Source organism: Rhinichthys klamathensis, unplaced genomic scaffold, assembly GCF_029890125.1.
Source record: "Rhinichthys klamathensis goyatoka isolate OS25496 unplaced genomic scaffold, OSU_Roscu_1.1 h1tg000090l_1, whole genome shotgun sequence".
Taxonomy (NCBI): Eukaryota; Metazoa; Chordata; class Actinopteri; order Cypriniformes; family Leuciscidae; genus Rhinichthys; species Rhinichthys klamathensis.
Genome location: NW_026606629.1, coordinates 3,239,002 through 3,257,815, shown reverse-complemented (window position 1 = coordinate 3,257,815; position 18,814 = coordinate 3,239,002).

The window sequence follows — 18,814 nt, the reverse complement described above, 5'->3', positions numbered from 1 at the left end:
AGTCCACGGAGCATTGTTCTGCGTGAGTTTTAATGGGTTTGATATGTAAAGTCTGTGTAAGTCTCTCACGTTCCATGGAAGCGGGGTCTGTCTTACATCGCTGTCCTGCTCAGCAGTGGTGATGCTGAGGGAGGTCAAAGGTGGTCAGGCCCCTTAATGGTCAGGCCTCGTCTCACCATTTCTGAGCAGCTTTGTCTTGCTTAAGGATGAAACAGTGACAACGTTCTTCCTGTTTAGGCTTATCTCTAATGCCTGCGGTGCCAGGGGCGTCATGCAAGCCAAAATTCTGGGGGGGCACAATCTGAGACGTTGCAATTGTTTTCTGATGGGTGATATGGATCATGTTAGGAGGGGTCAGGGGGTTTCTCCCCCTGAAATTTTTTTAATTCTGGCTGCGAAACATACTATTTCAATGCAGTTTGGGAGGGACAGAAATACCTTAACGGAGCTGGCAGCATCCCTCCTCTATCTGAGGACTAAGTTAAAGTATATGTGTATCTTATATGTGCATTATAAGATGTTTTGAAGGCCAAAAAAACTCCTAAAGTTGAGCTTTGACTGATAGGCTTTTCATTTTTGTCTGTCAGTGAAGAAAGTAAACATAGGGTCAACTGATAGGTTGATTTATGAATCATTTTCTCAGACGAATTTATTTACTGAAAGCTACTAGGAAAGCTAGGTAGCCTAACTAAGTTTATTAAATTCATTCACAGTACACATTCATTATTGATCTTATGCCTAATACAGGGCCGTAGACAGGGCTTTATAATCACAGAGGTCCTAAATTTGAGGTGGGTAGGGGGTTCAAATTTTTTATTTCTCTGATATGTGCATTTCAAGACGTTTGAAGGCCAAAAAAAGGATAAGAAATAGCTTTAAAACCATGTCAGTGGGCAGATTATTTGTCAATACCTGCTCTCACTTCTTATCCATCACTCTTTCTTTTTCTCTCAGTCTCCTGATCTTGCCTTCCCCTCCTAAAGCTGAGCTTTTTTAATTTACTTAAGGCTACAAATTGTACTATATTAATTCTCAATATGTACACATTCATTATTAATCTTGTGCCTAACAATGAAAACGTCTTTTCCCCTCACAATGACAGTAAACTAATTATTAGCCTACATTACGAGTCATGTCAAGTCAAGTCAAGTCATCTTCATTTATATAGCGCTTTTAACAATGAATTGTTTCAAAGCAGCTTTACAGAGATAAACATATAATTTAAGGTAACAGATTGTTTTGGCGTTATAGCGGTTCTTGAATAATGTTACTTCCAGCTAAAGTTAACTTTGATTGATTCACTTCCGTCGAAATGATCAGACTTTAAACGCGAACCTGTGATTAACGCTGACGGCGTTCACATGCTCATTCAGAATTCTATAGTTATGTGCTTTTTAAAATATGTGCGCAGGTTTGCAATTCATACAACCCAGCCTAAACAAACTACTTTTTTTGCCTATTAATTTTGATACAGAATTTTGTTTTATTTTATCACTTCGGGGTACGCGAGCCGGAATTCACAGCGCTTTATCTGTAGAGTGGGAGAGGGATCCTCCATAGGGAGAGGATAGTGGATACTTCAGCACTGCATTGTCATCGGGTCCAGGCGAATCTCCTTCGTCAGATCTGGACACGGCCTGGATCCGGCAGGCTGCGGGAAAACCTCGGGATAAACAAAGACACTAATATTAGCGTAGATGCCATTCTTCTTATGATGTAGCGAGTACATCAAGATTTAAGGGAAGTGTTCCCAGTTCCGGCTGACCTAATCTATGCAGCCTAACATTGAATTTATAGAAGTCTATAATGTATTATGTGTATGCTAGGTCAAAGAGATGTGTTTTTAGTCTAGCTTTGAACTGACAGAGTGTGTCTGCTTCCCGGACAATGGTAGGAAGACTGTTCCAAAGTTTTGGTGCTAAATAGGAAAATAGGAAATGTTACATAGGCCTATTTTCAGCTCAAAATGGCGAAATTAGACAAAAGTATATTCGTGTGCCCGATTATTTTTGTCATTCGTTTAACGTTTATGAACTAAAAAAACTGTCAAATATGAAATGTTTAGTTTAGCTGCTTACATCTCGCACTTGACTGTACACTGAAGCGTCGAGTCTCACTGCTAAAATTCGCGCTCAGCTTCTGTGAACATAAAGCCCGCCTACTTTGATTTGATTGGTCATCTCAAATATTCTGACATTGACGAGCAGTGACAGACCAATGAGGCTCAGATGAACACGCACGCACACACACACACACACACACTGTCCTCTGTTTCTGACGTGCGCTCTGCTCGGCACCGCTGCGGATTGAAGATGAACAACGCGCTGAATCTGATTATAACAAGACTGAAGAAATAAAAAATTATCAGGGAGGAAAAATCTGAGGGGGCACGTGCCCCCTCACTTTGAATGGGCATGACGCCACTGTGCGGGGCCATAAAAGACTTCTCTGGGGGGGTTTTCTAGACAATTTGGAGCCAGTCTTGTGACTTTGGAATGTGGTATTCAGATCCGAAATGCTGAATCACATTTGAATGAATCCCACGAGAGATTAGAAAGATTAATTCGTGTTTGGTTCATCCTTAAAGTCTCTACAAAGTTTATTACTAAATATTTCATTATTTCAATAATTGATGAAATAAAACTGGTTTGGGCCAGCTTTTTCCAAGCAAAACTAAATATAATCTGAAAAAACGCATGTTAATGTGTTGTCATGAACAAAATGTTCAACTCAATATTAAATTCTACAGGGATCTTTGGATCCTTACAACCAGGCATGCAATTAATTAAGTTTTTTTTTTTGTATTATTCAAATAAATATCGAACCACGGTGCTTCGTGGTAATGCTAAATTAAATAACATTTATAGAATAATTATGAACTTAAATGAAACAGTATCGCAACATTTCGACAAATACATTATTTGATCTGTTTTTACAATTTAATTCAGGGCGATTTAGCCTACATAATTAGAGCGAGATTTTCACCCTTGTCTTGTCATTTTCTCATTGGGAAGCGCTTACATTACATGTTTGAGTAGATCCTCTGTACCTCTCGTTTTCATATGGATTACATAATCAGATAACATTTATTAGCCTAAATATTTAGACATTTAAAGGCTTTAGACATAGCCGATTTCTTATCGTGACTGAGCTGAAGGCTTTTGGTTCATTTTTGTGACGCGCAGTTCCCGGAGTCAGAGACGACAGATAAACTTTTGTCGTTAGCATAATAATATGAATACAAGTTTACAGTTTTGAACGATGTAAGCTACTCTACTCTTATCTGTATGACCAAAAAATTACGGAGTCGCCTATTAAGCTATTTTAGCTGTAATGAGAAAAATAAATTGATCTAAATGAACGCGCCGCCGCGTTTGTCGAACACTAACTCAACATGCCAGAATAAAACCCGACTTTAGAAAAATGCATAGGGCCACTCGGCGTGGTGTGCCAAAACACTTATAAACTTCAATATTTCATTCAAAATAATCTCAAAACGCTTTGTGAAATTTGAAAAGCCGTGCATGCATTAAGGCCACTTGAACTAATGAACAACTGAAACGCTGGTTTTGATTTTATTGTTTGTCGTTTAAACGTGCCTGTTGCATATCTCTATTTGCATTGGTGAAGTAGCCTAGCATTGATTACTGTGGAGGGAGGGGTGTGGGGATGAAAATAATTCAGCAGAAGCAAGGATGTTTAGACCAGAAGGAAATCCCCGTCCCCCCTGGCAAATCACACTTTACTTAAAACCATGTTTTTAAAAACTCTAGGTTGTAGGGAATAAAAAAAAATATATATATATATATATATATATATATAGCCTATATATTAAATTATTTTTTTTAACAGAACTGCTTTTGAAATTACGATTGGTAGCCTATTATTATACAGATGCAAAGTCGTTCTGTTGGATAGCCTACTATGTTCCTTAGTGTAAAATGGAAATGCATGGTAATTTTATTTTATAAATATAAGCAAAACACTGTATGGTGTAACAGAGTTTTAGAGCTAGACAAATCTCTCTGCATTAATGAATATAAAATTTACAATAGACCATGTTTGTTCGGGATTTGAAACCGTGTCATCTTGATGATCGAACCGTAAGTTCTACCGCTCGGCTATGAATTTGCTCACTGAAAATTGCCCAAACGTTTGTTTCAGAAACATGAACGAGAAAACGTTTTGTCGTTAGCCTGTGAGTGTAGGCCTATACTACATGAATAAAAGTAGACCTTTTACAGTTTTAAAAGATGGTATCTTATCTGTATGACCAACAATTTTGGAGTAGGCTATAGCCTATTAAGTTCTTAGCTGTTATGAGAAAAATAAATTCAAATTAACGCGCCGCCGCGTTTGTCAAACTCTAATTCAACATGCCAGAATAAAGCCAGATTTTAGAATAATGCATAGCGCCACTCTGTGATGTGCCAAAATATCCTAATTATAAACTTCAATATTTCATTCAAAACCATCTTAAAACGCTTTGTGACATTTTAAAAAGCCGTGAATGTATTAAGGCCACTGGAACCAGGATTGTAACTGAAACGCGCTGCATACAGGAGCAGAAGCGCTGGTTCAGATTGTATTGTTTGTTGTTTAAACGTGCATGTTGCATATTTAAAAATATTTGTTTAAAAATAAATGTTTGTTGTAGGCTTATTTGGAAATTACCATAACTTGTAGTATTTCATCCTTACTGTTAATTGCCCCACTTACGTTTTGCTAAATGTCCCTTTGCGCCACCTGGCGGTCATTTCGCGAACGACTTTGAAATGCGACTGGTTTATTTTTACGGCGGTGGATTTGCCGCGGCGGTAATAGGCATTCTGGTTGACTACCTACTGTACATTAGTAAACGTTATGTTTACATGAACACATCCAAACTATATTGCTATAGCCTACTGAGATTTCTTCTAATCGCGATATACTAGTGTCTGTAATGACAACATTTCGTTGACTAATTTTGGATAGATTATAAAGTTTTTAGGCTATAAAATAGACATCAAATAAGCTTTTGTTAGACCGTTTCTGCTCATATGTTATATATAGTATGTTTTGTCACAAATAAACTAATCAACTGTTATAGTGTTTGTTCCAATGCAAGCTATATCAAAATAATGAATCCTTAACTTTGAAATATGTATGATAAAATGTATTGGCCTACTTTAAAAAATAATACTTTATAAGACATTTATGGAAAAAGACAATTTTATTTTCAAGATGTTTCCAACTCAAACTTTGAACCAATTCCGTAGAATGGCCCATATAGCCTATTTGACCAGGATTTGTTTCCAGGTATGACTAAAAATGTGCTTTTGGCTTTCATTTATATTTTGATTGTTTGTATATATATATATATATATATTTATTTATTTATATATTGTCCTTGCATTCTTTCTTGTGTGACACCCCTGAATGAAAGGCTCATTATTATGCAGGGTCATTGTCTGCTCAGGTGAGAACCACTTAATTATTCATGAGGGGGTTGGGCCGTTCACGCCCATCCGCATATTGCCTTTGCAAACAGAATAATGTTTTTCACAATTTAAAACAATCTATTGTTTTATGTGAATGATTAGACAGGATGATTTTCAGATCATTTTGAAGCCTAAACTCTAGGCGACAACATCCATTAGTCAAAAGTCTTGTGGACACATATTTAGTGTGTGTTTTGTGCCCTTATTTCAGAAACTTTATTTTTTTGTTTTTTTCAATAACCATGCATAAACAATATTCTCTCAAAAATACAAACATGTACATACATGTTGCTAACATATTATGGTAGCCCTGTTTGTGCTAAATAGAGTGTAATTTCACCTGTGCCATTAATATGTTTCTAAGCAACTGAAAAAAGCACAAATGTCAGGGCATACCAGAACATCTCAAGGACCCCAAAAACACCTCAGACCCCAGAGGGTTAAACAAGGTGTTTTTGAAATAAAGATGTTTTTAATTTTTATTGATGACTGATTATTGCAGTGGTTTGGACATAGACTGTGAATAATTTTAATTATAGGCCTATAATTCATTGTAATGACCTAAATGTTTTTAGACAATTTTCAATGAGGAGGAGTAAGCTTTAATCTTCGCAGCATGTCGGTTATGTGGGGATGCGCTATACAATTATTGTGTGGCAAATGAATTATAATAGGCTATAAATTTAATAATAAAACTAGGTCTTCCCTAATAATAATACAATAATACTAATAATAATTGAATACATACATTGGAAATGCTAAATACTCTTGATATTGATAGCTGATGCTTGTTTTGACAATATCTCTGGATACACAATAGGTCTATTGGCGCAACCGGGCACGGGGGTTTATCGCACATATTTCACACGTATAGTGGGAGCAGTCAAGTCGCAGCTCGATGATCGGACCGTATAGTGTGAGTGAGCACATAAAACGCGAGCTTTGGCTTTACATCGCATGCGATCTACTCGTTCAGTGTGAGTTAGTAGGTAACCTTGCTGAAATCGCACAGACATCGCACAGTGTATGCCCGCCTTAAGAGGCAAAAAACTACCTGTGTCAATCCGGTTTATGCTTAAGTAGAATATGACCTTACTTCGATAAAAGAAAACGGGTTTCCGCGTTTACATGACCACGTGCATAATCAGATGTTTTTAAAGGGACATTAAGTAAGAATTACTCCCATCTAGCGGTGAAATTGTATTTTGCATTCAAAGGAATTGTGCTCTCCAGCGCCTCGCGTTTTCAAATGCGTGTTGCATCTACGGTAGCCGTTATGTACCAAAAAGCTATGACAGGATGTCTTCTAATAGCATTCTGCTCCTCCGTTTCTGCTGCTTTCAGTTACGTCACGCTGGCTCTGAACGAAAACGCGTTGTGGAAACGCGTTGGCGTACTTTTTGTCCCTCTCTGCTATTATAGTTTTTCAAGATGGCGGAACTACATGGAAGCCTCTGTGGACTTACCCGTCCCATGTATATAAATATAATAAATTATTCGTTTACGAGGATAAATCAGATAATTGGCAGAGGTATTTGTACACCATTGGGGACATATTTATGAATAAAAATATTGATTTTAGATTAAAAATTACCTAAAAAGTTACTTATAGTCCCTTTAAATAAACACTGAAGAGCAGCAGGCTCTTTTGCCACTCAGTCTGGCTGAGGGGGGCATGTTTGGCGGGAAAGTGAGTCAATGCATTACCTCTATACGACCATCTAGTGGCAAGAGTCATTAAATATCATGTTATATATAAAAAACTTCATAAGAGGTCGGCAAAGACACCAAAATTGACTCAATGTGAGATATTTTGAGCTGATCTGAGCTGGTTTATGCATGTTTTGAAGAATTATTTTGAATTTAAGTTGAAAGAATGTGAGAAATGTGCATAAATATTTAGTTATTAATAAAATATAGTAATTTAAAGGTACATAAAATGCATTAAAAATGTAAAAAAACCGTCTCGGTTACATATGAGTACAGGGAACGGAGACGTGTCGTCGGGGAGTTCCCTGACGAATTGGGATCACGCTAGGGAGCCTATTGCCTTCGAGAGAATTAAAAACGAGCCAAATGGAATTGGCTTGCAAGATTTGCATTCCGCGACCCACCCACCAGCGCAGGTATAAAGGGCGGAAGTAAACATTGCGTAATGCTTTTCGCTGAGGAGCCGAACAGTGTTCAGACCTCCGCGAAGGTCCAACAACATGGCGAGGGGACGACACGTCTCCGTTCCCTGTACTCAGGGAACGAGGGTTACAAATGTAACCGAGACGTTCCCTTTCGTCCTGGGAACTCCGACGTGTCGTCGGGGAGTTCCCTGACGAATTGGGATCCCTAACAAAACGCCATGGTGCTGGCCCCTTCCAGCGCCCAGCTAAGCTACCCAAAGCAGTTTCACAAATTACGGGAGCTAGCAAGGGAGTCACACTGCTGTTCCGCAAGACCCACACAGTGGAGATAACACTGAGAAAGCGTGCCCAACCCGTAAAAAGGAGAAGGTAACGCTGCGGAAGCCAGATGCCTGAAGAAGGCCTGGAATACACATATGTACTAGCCCAGGAGGATAGTGAAACATATGGCAGTCCCTGAGGTAGTCCCAACCAAGGGGAGTGGGAGCGTACTCAACAGGGACGACAGAACGAGTCTGTCAAGGGGAAGACACGGCTGGACTGCACGTGGCATAATGGGTCACCGAAGAGACCACTGGACATAACACCCAGTCTACACAACAACTCCCTTAGAGGTAGTAGACCTGGCGCCGGCGGTCCGCCACGCCTGGCACCGGAGGGGTGATGGAGGAACTCACGAGGCTAACCAACGTAGGGCGCCAATGGAGCGAAAGACGCACGTATCCGGCTGAGGCACGGAGTGGCGTAGCAAGCCGACACAACCTATTCCCTCGCACCACTGGCCGTAGTGAGTACTCGGGAGGAAACAGGTTCCACACGTAGGCTATAGAATCTAGCGAACATGTTCGGTGTCGCCCAGCCCGCAGCTCTACAAATGTCTGTCAGTGAGGCGCCTTGAGCCAACGCCCAGGAGGCGGCAACACCTCTCGCAGAGTGAGCACGCAACCTGGGAGGACAAGGCTCACCCGTAGCTTCATACGCTTGGGTGATAGCAACCACTAACCAGTGAGCTAACCTCTGCTTGGAGACGGCCTTCCCCTTCTGCTGGCCTCCGTAACAGACAAAGAGCTGATCTGAGGTCCTGAAGCTTTGCGTTCTGTCAATGTAAACCCGCAGGGCGCGGACTGGACAGAGAAAAGCTAGGGCTGGGTCTGCCTCCTCCTGGGGCAGCACTTGCAGGTTCACTACCTGATCCACGAAGGGAGTGGTAGGAACCTTGGGCACATATCCGAGCCGGGGTCTCAATATCACGTGAGAAAAACCCGTCCCGAACTCTAGGCACGATTCGTCGACCGAAAAAGCCTGCAGATCCCCGACCCTCTTAAAAGAGGCCAATGCCAACAGGAGCGCTGTCTTAACCCTCTGGGGTCGGCGGTATCGCCGGCGATACCAGCTCACTTTTTTCCTTATCAGTGCAAAAGAGACTCAAATTACTCTGTTGATTTTGATCTTACATATAAGTGTTGTACATCATTCGATCCTGTTAAGTTTGTATTTTTTTTGTGGAACCTCACAATAAAAACAAAGTGTTGTGCTTTTCGCCTAATAGAGAAAAATAAACATGATGCGCGTTCTGCGTTCTCTCTGTCAGTGAAGTCCATTCTGAAACGTGTCCGAAAAATGAACTGTAACTAAGTCAATACTTGCCACAGAGACACGAGACGTGTATCTTTTTATAGCTTGTATTCTCTTCTTTTAAATGAAGTAATTTATAAAAAAAAAAAAATATTTCCAGTTTATGTAATCCGTTTGAAACCAAGGAGAGGTACAGTTTTTTTCGTTCTCAGTTCATTATCTTTAATTAGCTGAGGCGCCACGCCCCCAGCGCTTTTCACGTGGTAAATAGGTGATCTAACGTTATGCATAGCACACGCCCAGCGATCAATGGCATAAAAACACGAAGTTTCTTCACTGATAGATTCATTGCGTTTTGAGGATGGCACGGTACTCCGACAAAGAGGCCCTTCAGATGATTCTGTTCAGCGAGGAAGAATTCACTTTTCCTCAGAGGAAGATTATAACTCGGACGAGGAACGGCTGCATTTTGAAGAACGAATTGATCCCGCGCCGAGGATACGAGTTCGGAGTAAGTTGTTTAGTGTTTTATAATTTCTTTTCTGATCGTATAGAGCTCAAATGAATTTTCAGACTATATTTTGCCTATCTTTTGACATCTTACAGAAAAGATTGCCTCACAATATCCCTAACACTCGTGTAAACTTTTTAAATGTGATATTACTCTCTAAACATATTTGTATATTAAATATATAGTTTTGATTAGCTTATGACACTGATTATCATGCTAAAATACTGCCTTATGCGTTATGTATTTTGTTTGCGAATAACTGCATGTTTAGGTATAGCCTATTGATTTAGTGAAATATATTTCAGCCTCCGGTAAAATATGTGATACTGTCTAAATACAATATATTTTTTATATAAAAATGTTGAGTTTTGGTTAGCCTATGACACTACTTATGCTAAAATAGTGCCTTATGCGTAATGTAGCCTATTTTGTTTGCGAATAACTGCTTAGGTTATATAACGAGAAATATATTTCAGGCTCCGGTAAAAGAGGTCTAAATAAATACAATATATTTTTTATATAATTAAATGTTCAGTTTTGGTTAGCCTATGACACTATATCATGCATAAATAACTGAATACAGGTGTAAATGTTTGAAATGTAGTGATGTGTCGTTCGCGAACGATCCGTAGTCCTATCACTAAATGCGTGCGGTCTATATGGCCCATCAACAGATATTTCTCCGTCCCATGGCCCATAAACAGATATATACATACATTGTGCATCCATACCCATTAATTGTCCATCAGTTTACTTTGGATAATGTATGCTAACAGTTTTTTTTTTTTTAGTTTTTTTTAGGAATGTGTCTGCATCATGCTCTCCTTCGCCAGCACCTCGCAGAGGGACACGCAGGTGTCGTTCAGTTCTCAGTGCGATTGAGAATCATACTGAGTAAATGCACAGACGTAATATTTTACAGATGAAATTTAGCCTAATTGTGTTTACATCGTCATAATGTAAAAGTAGGCTACCTATTCTTGTGTGAAATTACAACAAAAAAAAAATTATCCTTGGCAATTAGTGATTGATAATGATAATAATACAGTTTATTTGATTGTGTTATCAGCATGCTCATGCTTTTTTCTTTTTTATAACAGATGTGACAATGAACACGTCCATCCACCAGTTCCGAAGAGAGCCAAGGCAAACAAGCAGGCAAGCAACAGGCAGTCCACTTTTTTATATAAAAAAACAAAAACAAGTTTGGTCTTTTTATGTTTGTTTTTTTGAAAGGATGTGTTAAGTGATAGTAATGACTTTAAGTCTTTACGTTCTTAGGAAAGATTTCTATTTTGAATAAATGCTGTTCTTTTTAACTTTTTATTCATCAGTAAATCATTCTTAGTCCAGGCTGCCTCACAGTACCTTGGGCCATTAGCCATTGGGGGAGTGCCTTTAGTCTTCCCAGGTGTAAATCACATTAATATTCATGGCCATTCCCACTCCCACGCATACAGCAGTGCTGACCAAAAACTGACGTAAGAAATTTAAATCATTATATTGTTGTTTGTGAAAGAGTGGTCAGAATGATTTTCACTTCATTTTGAAGTAAAAATTCTAGCCTACAAGAATAGTAACTCAAAAGTCTTGTGGACAATTATTCAGTATGTGTTAAATGGCCTTATTGCGGTGACATTTTTTTCCCCAAAACGTACTAACCACGTATAATATTTTTTTTCTATAAAATGCAAACATGTACATCCATTTTGCTCACATATTATTGTAGCAGAGTTTGTGCTGAATACAGCAAATTTATATGTTGGCAAATGGTATGTTTTAAGTAGCTGAAATAAGCACAAATGTTAGGGCTTGTCAAAACATCTCAAGGGCCCCAAAAACACCTCAGACCCCAAAGGGTTAATGGACAGGATATTCAGCTCCACTGTCAGCAAAGGCTCAAAGGGAGAACTTTGAAGAGCTCTCAGTACCAGAGCTAGGTCCCAAGAGGGTACAGAGTGCAAAACACGAGGTGGATTTAACCTCCTAGCACCCTTAAGGAATCTGATGATCAGGTCGTGCTTCCCTACGGACTTACCTTCTACTACATCGTGATGTGCGGCTATCGCGGCAACATACACTTTGAGGGTGGAGGGAGACAGCCTTCGCTCCAACCCATCTTGTAGGAAGGAAAGCACGACTCTGATCGGGCAAGTTCGGGGGTCCTCCTGACGGGAGGAACACCACTCGACGAATAGGTTCCACTTCAAGGCATAGAGGCGCCTCGTAGAGGGGGCTCTAGCAGAAGCGATGGTGTTCACCACAGCCTGTGGTAGATCACCTAGAACCTCCGCGTCCCGTCCAGGGACCAGACATGGAGTTTCCAGAGGTCTGGACGCGGGTGCCATAGAGTGCCCCGTCTCTGAGAAAGGAGGTCCTTCCTCAGAGGAATCGGCCAAGGAGGGGCTGTCGCGAGGAGCATGAGTTCCGTGAACCAAGTCCTGGTGGGCCAATACGGCGCCACTAACAGGACCTGCTCCTCATCCTCCCTGACCTTGCACAGTGTCTGTGCAAGAAGGCTCACTGGGGGAAACGCATACTTGCGCAGGCCCCGGGGCCAGCTGTGAGCCAGGGCGTCCGTGCCGAGGGTCCCCTCGGACAGGGAGTAAAACCACTGGCAATGGGTCGTGTCCGGAGAAGCAAACAGGTCCACCTGTGCGACTCCGAAAACACTCCAGATCAGCTGAACCACCTGGGGATGGAGTCGCCATTCTCCTGGCAGGGGAGGCAACCGTGAAAGCCCGTCTGCCACACGGTTGAGCTCCCCTGGAACATGAGTGGCGCGAAGCGACCTCAGATGCTTCTGACTCCATAGGAGGAGGTGGGAGGCGAGTCGCGACATGCAGCGGGAGCGTAGACCACCTTGTCGGTTGATGTACGCAACGGTCGCAGTGCTGTCCGTACGGACCAGTACGTGCTTGTCTTTGAGAAGCCCCTTGAGGCGGCACAAAGCCAAGCGTACTGCTTGCAACTCTAGGCAGTTGATATGCCAATGCAGCTGGGGCCCCGTCCACAGACCCGAGACTGCATGCCCTTTGTACGTGGCCCCCCACCCCATGGCAGAGGCATCTGTGAAAACCACAGCATGCCTGGAAACCTGGACTAGGGGCACTCCGGCCCGTAGAAACGCAGGATCCGACCACAGGGAGAAGGTTTGGCGACAGTGCGGGGTTACTTTGACCCGGAACGTGCCGCTCTGCTACGCCCACCTCGGGACTCGATCGTGAAGCCAGTGCTGGAGCGGTCTCATATGTAACAGGCCGAGCGGCGTTACTGCGGCTGCGGCTGCCATATGCCCCAGGAGCCTCTGAAATTGTTTCAGTGGAACCGCTGTCCTGCCTCGAAAAGACCTGAGGCAGGTGAGCACTGGCTGGACGCGCTCCTCCGTGAGGCGCGCGGTCTGGAAGACCGAGTCCAACTCCATACCGAGATAAGAGATCCTCTGCACGGGGCAAGCGTGAAGGCCCAACCCCGTGTAACGGGGCAAGCCTGAAGGCCCAACCGGCTGAGGTGCTGGAGCACCATGTCCCTGTGATCGCACAACACCTCCCGCGAGTGAGCTAGAATGAGCCAGTCGTCGAGATAGTTGAGAATGCGAACGCCTTGTTCTCTCATGGGAACAATGGCCGCCTCCACGACTTTCGTGAAGACACGGGGCGACAGGGCCAGCCCGAAGGGTAGGACCTTGTACTGATACGCTCGACCCTCGAAAGCAAAGCATAGAAACGGTCTGTGACGAGGAAGAATCGAGACGTGAAAGTACGCGTCCTTCAGGTCGATCGCTGCAAACCAATCCTGGGGACGGATGCACGGGAGTTTGTGCAGGGCCCGATTCAAAACTCGCAGATCCAGGATTGGCCGTAACCCACCGCCTTTCTTGGGTACAATGAAGTAGGGGCTGTAAAACCCAGACCTCATCTCGGCAGGAGGGACCAGCTCGATCGCGTCCTTCGCCAGCAGGACATCGATCTCTTTCCGCAGGACAGGGGCATCCACTGACCGCACACGGGTGAAGTGGACGCCCCTGAACCTGGGAGGCCAGCGTGCAAACTGAATTGCATAGCCGAACCGAATGGTGCGGATGAGCCATCGGGACGGACCCGGAAGCGCTAGCCAGGCTTCCAGGTACCGACCCAATAAGCCCACCCGAACCACCGGTGTACCCGCGGAGGGGCAGCGAGGTGGAAGGCCGGGACCCGGCTCCAGTGGCAATGTAGCCACTGGAAGCGGGGTCTGGGCGGTCCACCGTGGGGCAGACGGCAGAGAGAGCTCGTAGGCTTTCTGCTGCGGGCTGCCCCGTGGCGAGGGGAGGGGAAGAGACGAGGCACGAGGCCCTGCCTCCTCGTGAACTGGTCTCTGCCCCTCTGGGCCCAGCCGCCGACCGGAGCGACGCAACCGGGGTAGCGTCGCTGCTATCTGCAGACTGGGAAGAGGGGAACGAGAGCGATGCTGCTCGCAGACAGCATCCACCGTCGTTCGGACCCTCTTGGGTGGAGGAGACTGAGTGCCCGTCAGTCTCGACCGAGGATGACCTGGAGGAGGAAGAGGAAACTGCTCTTTTATTGAAACTTTGGGAACAAAAACAGAACAGAACAAAATATTCTCCCGCCGGCCCTGCCCCGGGGGAAGGAGGTGTGCAGAGGCACCCTCCTGAGCAGCTCCGGAATCCTCCACCAGGTCGCCCGTCTCAGGAGCGCTTCCCTCCCTTCCTTTTACGGGAAGGGGCCGGGGGCGTCTGAGCGGGCTGGGCCGCCCTCTTGCGACCAGACTTCCTCACTCCAGAGGTGGTAGGCTGCGCTGGAGGAGGAGCTGGCGCTTGAGGGCGACCTCGGCGACGGGAAGCAGCCGGGGCTTGTACAGCCACAGGAGAAGGGGCACCCCGCCAGGAGGAAGCGGTCTTCGGACACAGCTGCATCACGATAGACCGCTCCACTGGGGGGATTCCCTCGTACCCGTGCGCCGCCCCACTGTCCAGAGTGGTAAGGAAGGAGGAGCGAGGTTGTTTCCGCCTGTACGCCAGAGGCGCCGACCAAGACTTCCTCAACTCCTCATGCACTTCCGGGAAGAAAGGGACCGGAGCGGGTCGTGGGGCAACAGCGCGGCCCGCTCCAAAACACCAATCATCCAACCGCGAATGTTCGGGACCCGGCGGAGGGTTCCACGCGAGCCCGACATTCGCGGCCGCCCGTTCGAGCATAGCGGCCATTTCCGGATCTGGCTCAGCCTGAACCACCACACCCGAAGGGGGCAGTCCCGCCGAGTCATCACCAGAAGATGACCGCTCTTCCTCCGATGCCGCGATCGACATCTGATCCTCAGGTGGCGCCCCGAAGGAAACAACCGGAACCGCCCGAGGGGGCTCCGGCCGCCCCACCGGACGCGGCCAGATGGCAACGTGCAACTATAGGCGTGAAGGGCGCCCGACAGTTTATTTCACCAGTCGGAGCGTTCCTCGCGGTGATCCTCATTCGCTCACAAACAGGAATCATCGATGTAGCCGCCTGCCGAACTGAACCGGCAGACGAACTAGATCGAGGATTATCTGAAGGGACTCCCCCGTGTTTCAGGGTTCTCAGTCTCGAACGTAGCATCGCGTGCGCTAAGCCCAGACACGTGAGGCAGTGTTTGTGGCCATCAGCCTAAGGGGAAATGGCGACCGCACCCAGAAACGCACGGGTGTGACGACATCCTGAAAAGGACGCGAACACACCGTGTTGCTCTTTTAGTTTGAAAATAAAAGAAAAAAAAGAAAAAAAGAAAGAAGAAGAAGGAGATGCTCTGAAGCGCCGAGGCACCGAGGGACCACCGCGGCAGACACTCGGGAGAAACTGCAAGCCCTCGTGCTGCACTCAGTCGCGTCGATCACTTGAAGCGCCGTCACACCAGCAGCCGTCAGAGACTCCTCTTCTTTCAGCTCGTCTTCTCTTCAAACCGGCAAGAACAGCAGCTTTACACAGAACACTACTGAGAGGCTCCGAAGAAAAAAGCATTACGCAATGTTTACTTCCGCCCTTTATACCCGCGCTGGTGGGCGGGTCGCGGAATGCAAATCTTGCATGCCAATTCCATTGGCTCGTTTTTAATTCTCTCGAAGGCAATAGGCTCCCTAGCGTGATCCCAATTCGTCAGGGAACTCCCCGACGACACGTCGGAGTTCCCAGGACGAAAGGGAAATAGCTTTTTGGACAAAAAAAATTATGATTTTAGGGCTTCGCATCGTTTTGACCTGCGAGGGAAGGATTTGTTACAGAATGCCCTCACATGATGAAAGGATGAAGGTTCATTTAAGATGATCTTGTATGAGGACAGGAACTTTAAAGTCACTCATTATTTGGTATTTATCACACAATACATCAGAATCACAATTCAAACATTCAATAACACACACTGTAAAAATTATTTTCATGATTTGTTATCACAACTTTTTTTCTTTTGTCAAATCAACTTTGATAATTAATGTGGTTCAGATAACATAATATTTTGAATTTATGTTGATTAAACCAATCTCCTTCATTGTATTAAGTAAAATTTTTAATTTCAATGAACTCAAAATTTTAAGGCAACCAGGTAACTTACTCAAGTTAAACCAACAATATTTTTTTACAGTGGGGGTTAATATGCAGCACTGTTGTCTTTCACAAGATGACAAAAAACATTATGTCTGCTGCCAAATGATACAAATTCCTATTGTTGTTCATCAGCTGACCACTCTTTCAATAAAGCAAAAAGCTGACATCTGAAGTTAATTTATGTCACTAACAATGTCTCTTTTCCTAAAGTATATAAAAGGATCCCAGTATAGCCCTCTCAGTACTGAACTGGGACAACACTGATTCAACACAATGGGGAAGGTGAGGCTTTTGTCTATCTTTGGCCACATCCACACGAAGCCAGAGCTTTCTCTATCCAATGTTTTTTTCCCCTCGTTCTAAAAAAAATTCCGTAAACACGGCGTCTTCTCAAGAAATATCTGCGTACACACGAAACCACTGAAACTGACTCAAAATGATGCAGTATACATGCCAGACCAGTATGTGGCGCTGTAATTCTTCCACAAAGATACACTAAAAACGGAGAAGAATACTTGGAGCATGTGCATAAACCTTGCACGCTGTATACAATAATATTCGGCTCAGTAGCTTCTTCTTTTCTTTTCCTTTTTTTTTTTTTACCAAGAACTTTATTGAACAATATGAACAACCATAAATGACCTGGTACAAAATAGGGATGAGTCCCGGTTTTCGAATTTTCGATTAGTTAGCCGGACGCATTAAGCTTTCCACAAAGAACCGGCAAAAATAATCATTATCAATGTGTCAACATTTTAATTGTTTATTAATACACTAGTGTTTTCTGTGTCAGTCTCGGCTGCAAAGATGTTGACGATGCTGACTCGCCATCTTCGCAGTAGTGAGAGAGTAGCCTATAGAGAGAAATGCACATTTCATACGAATTACATAAGAGAGTTGTCTGTTTCTATTCGTTTTGAGTTTCGGTTCATTTATGAGACAAGGTCCAGTTCACGAGCAATGCAAGTTATCGTGCCTGCGCCTGTCCTGATTATATTGTCTGATATTTGCTTCTTATTTATTAAATCCAGGCAATTGGTTGATGAAACATGGATTAAAATTAAGATACAATTTATACAAAACGAAATCCACTTTAAAGAAAGGTTTTATACAAAACAAAACTTAATGAAGTGGTCAAAATTATGTCTGACCCACTTCAAATGTCTCCCGAGTCCCGATATATGCCCATTTTATGATCATATCTTACTCAGGCTGTTCACTTTTCATATAATCAACATAGATGAAATTAAAAAATAACATATTATATAAACATAAATATGAAACTAAATACGTTTTCTTGGCTACAACACGTAGGCCTACAGTACAGAGACATTTTATGTTGGAGTGGAATTTAAGCAAACGTGTTTTATCGGTGAGCATGTGGGGCAGGGGTGCGTATTTCCATTATCCCAGCGATCATCAAATATTATTTTTGCTTGAAATGCCCATCCCTACAAAATACGAAATGTCTTAATCAGACAACAGACAAGCATCATAGCATAAGAAATAAAATTAGGGCTGTCAAATGATTAATCACATCCAAAATAAAAGTTTTTTTTACATAATATATGTGGGTGCACTGTGTATAATTATTTTGTATATATATAAATACACACACATGCATGTATATTTAAGAAAAAAATATCATTTATATATAAAATATTTATATTTATATATAATATAAATTATATATAAATCTATATACAGTATATACATGAAAATATTTCTTAAATATATACAAGCATGTGTGTGTATTTATATATATAAAATAATTATATGCACCCACATATATTATGTAAAAAAAACTTTTATTTTGGATGTGATTAATCACGATTAATCATTTGACAGCCCTAAATAAAATATAAAGAAATAAAATAAAAATACATTAAAGTAAATAACTAAAGAGATAAAAGAGGCTCAGTAGCGTCTGCAGCACGAACATAAGCATGTAGTCCGCAGTTGTTGTCACTACGTGACGTAGTGTGTCTGACTAGGGTCGAAACGTGAGGTGATGACATCATTTATTCACAAAATATACAAATTGGTTGTACACACGTAAATGCAAGGGTGTCGTTTTAAGATTTATCCCCTCTGGGACCTGGTTTAAAAAAATAACGGTTTCAGTCTCCCAAAACGCCGGATCCGTCTGGACGAAACGCTGATACGATAAAAAAAGTTTACGTATTCACCTAAACACGTCTCCTTGTACACAGGGCCTTTGTCTCACTGAATTTTTACAAGTTTAATAAAACATATCATCTACACAACTGCTAGAAGGGGGTGTTTTAGCTGTGTGAATGCAACATCAAAAACAACATATAAAATAAAACAACAAATATCTATTTCAATCATCTTCTATGAAGACAAGAGGCTTGTTTGAGATGAGCAAAATCTGCGCAGAACCGATCACCGGTGATCAGCGCGAGATGCATGCCGGTTAGAAATGTGTCCGAGAGCAGTTCGCCTGGCTCTGATGTCATGCTGACGGATGTCAAAAAACTCTCGCAAGCGCAAGGCGCACCTGTCGGATTCTGCAGTCGCGCG